Consider the following 7,208-nt stretch of genomic DNA (forward strand, 5'->3'; position numbering starts at 1 on the left):
AAAAAAAAAAGAAAAACCAATTAGAAAATCCATGAATTAGCATACTTATGAACCTACAGCATTTGTTTGAATCCATTTTTCCTTTGCCTTCCTCATATAAATTAGTACCTGTCAACATAAGATAATGTGTCTGAACTTCATAAGAATGCATAAAATTTGCATGCTGTAAATTTTCTAATAGTAAGACAGGATCAAACAAATTTTCACCCAAAGAAAGACAGCTACATCAAGATCCAAAATACTTATTAAATTAGAAAGTGATTACCCTTCAGGCTAAATCTCCCAACAGCCTTTCGGTTATTCTGTTTATTTCTATATTTAGACATCAGCCACATCTTATCTTTAGCTTTAGCAATTACAATACTTCAAGAAAGAAATTAAGGAGGTTGGAAAGGTATATTTTGTATAAACTTTGTGAGCCTGATATTAAATATAATAAGCATGTGTTGAGGAACTGCTCTGTGCCAACATTTTTGGGATCTTTTGGGTAAATGCACCCCTGGCTGCGCCCATGCACATATTTGTAGCCATGATTGTGATGCCTTGCTCAGTCCATCCTTCACCACTGCTGACTGGACAGGAGTTTACATGTGACCAAAGCTCTCCCAATCAGAATCTCTTCTTGGGATTTAGAGTTGGAATATAGAAGCTAGGCTTCACTTGGTTTCTGATGAGCGCTAGAGCTAGGAAATCAGGCAAAGCAGAGATAGGATGGACAGTGCAGGCCACAGCAAACTAAAAGAATCTACAATAAGATCAAGGAAAAAGAATGTAAATGTGCCAAAAGGAGAGCCAAGAGGTCAAATATCCTAGGAAAAACAGAGCCAACTCACTTTGAATTTGAATTTTCTAGTTCCTGGTTCCAGTGTCTTATGACCTAGCTCTATAATTATTACTCTATGAGGACTAGAAGCACTTTCAGACATTCGATAAATTCCTATTCATTCATTTATTCATTCACTCATTCATTCATTTCCTTTTTGTTTCTGACCTAAACTAGTTCATATGAGTTTCTGTCCTAACAACAAAACTGATCTTTTCTTTTTTTAAATTCTTTTAATGTTTATTTATTTTTTTGAGAGACAGAGTATGAGCAGGGGAAGAGCAGAGACAGAGGAAGACACAGAATCTGAAGCAGGCTCCAGGCTCTGAACTGTAAGCTGTCAGCACAGAGCCTGATGCAAGGCTCAAACCCGTGAACCACAAGGTCATGACCTGAGCTGAAGTCAGATGCTTAATGGACTTTACCCAGGTGCTCCTAAACTGATGCTTTCTTTAGTTAGCCAAACATTAAGGCTTGCTGTTAATTACAAAATTATGTAGTAGGAGATTTGCGGATACATTAATTATAGGAAATTAATAAATATTAATAAAATGATACAATTTGATTCCCTCAAAGAAAAAGCACAGTGATTATCTAGAATAGATATTTTTCATTAAATTCAAATATATTGCTACTCATATAACTTCCCTTAATACAATAAAAGTAGTAAGAGGAGAAAATTAAAACAGGACAAATAAAAGAGGATGAAACAAGTCAGTTCTTGACTTTTAAGTTTTTTCCTTTATCACTGTCTACTCTTCACCCCTTTGTTTTCATAAGATCCTCCAACAAAAACATAAGCTAGAAGAGGACTGAGAAGTAGAAGTGTTTGAATTAGGCAGTAGTAATCATCTAATAAGAGCTCAACATTATATAACATTAGGAGAATCAACAACAAAATAAGCAGTGATCCTGACATGCAGGGACTACAGTCAAGATAACACCAACGGCAGAGTCATTACTTGGACCCCCCAAAAAAATGGAAGTAATTTCCTTGCATCTGAGTCTCAGAAAAAGATTAGATCTGATGGTATTCTTCACTAGAGCAAGGAGAAATGTATACTTGATACAATCAAATCCATAGCAGATGGCATATCCAAATTATCAACAAGGTGTAGACAGATTCATAGATAGGAATACCTATGAGAGAGAAGTCTGGAGAGTTAGAGATAGAAAAATGAGAAAGAACAAGAGTAGGTCTAAAGTTGAGAAGACAGATCATAATAAATATGGAAGAGAAACGGGCCAAGACAGGTGGATTGGAACAAAGATCATGACCAGCAAAAGCTAGCACAGTGCACTGTGTTATGGGGCTGGGTGAGGGGTCCAGGGAGGAGATGGTTGCTCAAAAGGAAGGTGAATGGTTCCAACTATCCAATGGATAGTCTCTGAGGGACATAAAGTTAAAGCCAAACCATAATCCCACACCACGCCCCAATGTAAAATCTGCCACCCCACCCCAAAAAACATTCTCCCTACCTTCAAAATTCAACTGAATGTTTGCATTTTATCCATTGTGTCTAGGTTGAATCATCTAACCCATCCCATTAATTTTAAGGACCAGGTTACTAAGGGTAGAGAAGTTCTATAACTTAATCTGTGCCATATAGCTAGTGGCAGAGTCCAAATTGTTAATTTTCAATCTCTCAGTGGGCAGCTCTCCACATACAAATTCTCCCCAATTCTGCACATCTCAACATTTTTCACTCTCTCCAACAATAGACTAGGGTCTTTTATCTCTCCAGGTATAGAGGGAACTAAAGGAGAAGATAATTAAAGATTGGATGGGTCAAAGGAAGTTTCAGCAAGAAAATGGAATTTGATCTGAATTTTGAAAAATAAGTATTATTTAAATCAGAAGAAAGAAGGGAAGAGATTCCCAGGAAAACAAAGTAGATGCTCACTGAAAATGTGAGGTATGGAAGCCCGTATCTTGCAACAGGTGAGGGAGAGAGAGGACAGAGGAGAGAGGCTCCAGTCTCTGCTCTCAGTGACAAAGGATGCTAAAACTCCTCTCTGCAGATATTCTCCATCCATAGAATTCAGTAACCATTTATCTGAGACTATTTAAGAGGCAGAAATATCAGCCGTTAGCATGGCCTGACCACCAAAATCTATTTAGAATTGTAAGAAATGGAATCCTTCCCCCTTTGAGTTCTGTTGAAATGCAGTCAAGTTGCTTCACACTTTTCATATTCCTCATATTGTAAGAGCCTCAGAAGGACTGACACGCATATACAATGAAACAGGATGGCATTAGGTTTTCCTGCTTTATTAAGTTTTCTTTACCACTTGTCACTAACACACTAAATAGTATACTTTGTGATCATGTTTATCGTTGGCCTTTCTCATTATAAAGGTAACCCTGTCACAGCAGGGATTGTCTGTTTCAGATTTCTGCCGTTCCTCAGGAACTCAGAGCAGTGCCTAGACATAGGAACTCAGAATCGGTAGAAGTCACATGTTAAAGTTCTCTCTTTTATAAGACTGGGAAACTAGCGCACAAAAAACCCCTCAGAAGTTGTCCATGTTAAACGGCGAGGCCGGAACTAGAACGTGAGTCCCAACTTCCAAAGCTATGACCCTCCTTCCTTTCTACCAAGATACTTCTCACCATTCGATTTAGAATCTTCTGCATCAATTTCTCTCAATAATGGGAGAAATCAACAGTGGCTAGAAAATGAGCAACATTTTCCCTCACGTTGGCACTGTTCATACATTTAAATTGGTGTTTCATATTTGTACAACTGCATTAAAATAAGCACACAGGATGATCACCACAACAGTATATGTAAGAGCAGGGATTGGAAAATCCTGAATATCCATCAATAAAAGACCTGTTAAATAAATTACCTGTCATTCATACAATGGAATACTCTGTGGACGTGAGGAAGACTTAACTTGTGCATAGGGACTGACTTGGCAATCATATCTCCATGATTTATTTCATGCTCTATAATTTCTTACCCATAATGCCAAATTCCAAAAGTGCTCTAGAAACTAAAAAAGGCTTTTTTGAAACTTTGGTCACAAAATTTGACCAATCTGAAACTCACCTGACAGCAAATATTTGCCTGTCCTCACGTGAAAATAAGACTTAACTGATCTCAGAAACAGCACAAAGCAATTGAATTGCTTAATTATGAGGTACCGTCTCAGACCACAGCAGCTATATTATGTGATATTCGGTGTACATACCACTGCTCTAAAATCCAGAAGATTCTAAACTCTTAAATTCAGCTGGCCCCAAAGGCTCTCAATGAAGAACACAGCCTACACTAATAGTGGAGTCTGTATTCCTACAGAACAGTGTCTATGGGATGATCCAACCTGTATAATTAAAAAAAAAAAAAAACACATACAATGATTTACTCCAGGAAATTCTGAAAGGAGTATATATTTTTTATTAAAAAACAATGTACATTGGGGCGCCTGGATGGCTCAGTCAGTTGGGCATCCGACTTCAGCTCAGGTCATGATCTCACTGTTCATGGGTTCAAACCCTGAGTCGGGCTCTGTGCTGACAGCTCAGAGCCAGAAGCCTACATCAGATTGTCTCACTCTCTCTCTGCCTCTCCCCTGCTCCCATACTGTCTCTCTCTCCCTTTCAAAAATAAACATTAAAAAAAATTTTTTTTAAGAATGTACATTGATGATGTCTAAGGAATGTAACAGAAGAAAGGGCTAAGCCATTCTGCCGTCACGGGAACCGCCTCACCTCTTGGGGTCTGGGGCAGCAGGAGGGGGCTCGTAGGTCTTTCTCTGTAGAGTAGCCATGAGATGATTCTACTCCGAGCACCTGCATCCCTGTATCTCAATTGAAGATTGCATGCTCTAGTGACAGAAGCTGATTGACCCATCTGAAGTCACAACCCTGGGGGTGGGGGCAGGGTAGAGGATGAGAGAAATCTCCCTGGATGGCAGTGCAGAAGGTACCTCCCCAAAGGAGGCAGTGCGGAGGCTCTTACAAGGGGGAGCAGAATGATCTGCTGGGCAGACAACTAAAAAAATGTCAGCACCACGTGGGACAGGACCTGAGCTTACTGTGTTTCTGCACCAGCCACATGCCTACTAGTAACTGAGTAAATGTCATAAGCCCCTGGGCCCTGTTTTCTACCTAGGGAGGGAGAGAGACCTCTGTGCTCTCACAGCCCTAACAGTTTGCTGACAGACACAATGTCTCTGAGACCCAAAAATGCATACAAGTCACCTAGGTATCCTGTTTAAATTCAAAATTTTTTTTATGTTTATTTTTGAGAGACAGAGTATGTGAGCAGGGGATAGGCAGAAAGAGAGGGAGACACCGAATCTGAAGCAGGCTCCAGGCTCACCCGACGCAGGGCTCAAACTCATGAACTGTGAGATCATGGCCTGAGCCAAAGTCAGACACTTAACTGACTGAGCCACCCAGGTTCCCCTAGAGATTTTGTTTAAAATATAGATCCTGGATGTGGCTGGGTGGCTCAGTTGGAAGAGCATGTGACTCAGTCTCAGGGCTGTGAGTTGGAGCCCCAAGTTAGGCATAGAGATTATGTAAATAAATAAATAAGCTTTAAAATACAGATTCTGATTCAGCACATCTGGAGCGGCCTGGGTAAGTTCCTAGATGACGCTAAAGTGGCTGGTCAACCGGGCCACACTTTCAGTAGCAAGGTCCCAGAGACTATGCTGCAGGCTGCAGCTTGCAGATTATGAGATGCTAAGCCAACGTTAGCAAAATTTGAGACTTGAATCACTGGATAGTGATCTGCTGATCAGAATGTCCTTTGTGGCCCAGTTTATTGTATACACTGAAAGTCCAGATACAGTCAGGTCCTGTCCTTTGTGAAGGTACCAACTTTCAATTTAATTGTTAACCTAATCATTAATCAATAAACCAAGAGTGTATCCATATATTAATAATTTGAAGTATATAACCTAAGAGCTTTACCATCAAATATATTAGGTACTTCAGAAACAAATGCTTCTAACTTTGGCTTAGAGATACTACGAAAGATAATCACTTTTTAAGGTTTTCATGATTCATCTAAACTTCAAAGAATTTTTTTGAGGTATAGACCAATCCACTGTCCAAGAAAGCATGATATTAACTAACAGAATTTAGCTCGGGAGGGCCCAGAGAAAGACCTACGTTTTCACTTATGGCTGTTCAGCTGGGTTTCAATAAATAATTAATTATAATGGAACCGGAAGACTCTAAAAGTATACAGCACTGAAAGTATCACAATCAGTTTGTTTATCTAAGGTTGCGCCTGTATTAGGAAGCCAAATCCCCTCTGATAGGTTTATTGGTGTTTAGTCTACATTAGGTATAATTTTAGAAGTCATGTACTCTTATGTCAGACGTTTTCCAAATTACACTTCCAGACTGGAAGCCACACCAGAAACCGGAGTTGACTGTGACACTAATTACCCCCAATCAAATGCTCCCCCCTCTGCCAGTTTTCTTCCATTCTGCGTCCTCTTCCTGACATTCAACCACCATGCCTTGGGGACACAGGAGGCTGGGAGAGCCAAATAAGACAATTACCTGCAAATTATTGAACAGGACAGTGTTCTGGACACTTCAAGTTATAATTCACCTCAAAGACACGAAGCAATGGAAAACAATGTTTTTAAATGCTCACAAAGCAGCATTTTGTTCCCAGACAGGTAGCTTAAAACCTCAGGCACCCTGGGACCCCAGACAGTGAGAGCTAGGGAATAACTATAAGGAAAGGGCTTCTAAGTAACAAGACAAAAATAAGTCGGTGACTAAATATTTACTATGAGAAACAGTAACAAGCAACATCTGGAAGTACCCAGCCCAGAGGGCAAGCTTTTCCCACTTAAAACTAGGGCGTGGGCAAACTCTCGCTGGTTACAGCAGTCACTTCCAGAAGGCTACCATCCTATCAATGGCAATCTAGTGGAGTTGGTCTGGAGAAGACACGCACCCCCAGCAGGTTAAGAGTGGATGGGACATTTAAGATTTCCTTACTTAATAACTCTCAAGTAGGTCATGGTTGTTAGCTATAATCACAGTGCTGTCTGTTAGATCCCCAGAACTTACTCATCTACCTGGAAGTCTAGCCCTTTGGACCAACATCTCTCCATTCCCTCCTTCCCTGGCCTCTGGTAATCACCATTCTACTCTGCTTCTAGGAGTTCGGCCTTTCTAGATTCCACAGATCCATGAGATCACACAGTTTTTGCCTTTCTCCGACATTTCACTTAGCATAATGCCCTGAAGGTCCATCCATGGTGTTACCAGCGCCAGGATTTCTTTCCTTCTCGTGGTTGAATGATATTCCATTGCATATGACTGAATTGCACATCTTTTTTTTCCCCACTCATTCCAAAGTGGTTAAGAAAATAGATCGTAGGGGCTCAGTCAGTTAAGGGT

This window comes from Suricata suricatta, chromosome 10, assembly GCF_006229205.1.
Source record: "Suricata suricatta isolate VVHF042 chromosome 10, meerkat_22Aug2017_6uvM2_HiC, whole genome shotgun sequence".
NCBI classification, from domain to species: Eukaryota; Metazoa; Chordata; class Mammalia; order Carnivora; family Herpestidae; genus Suricata; species Suricata suricatta.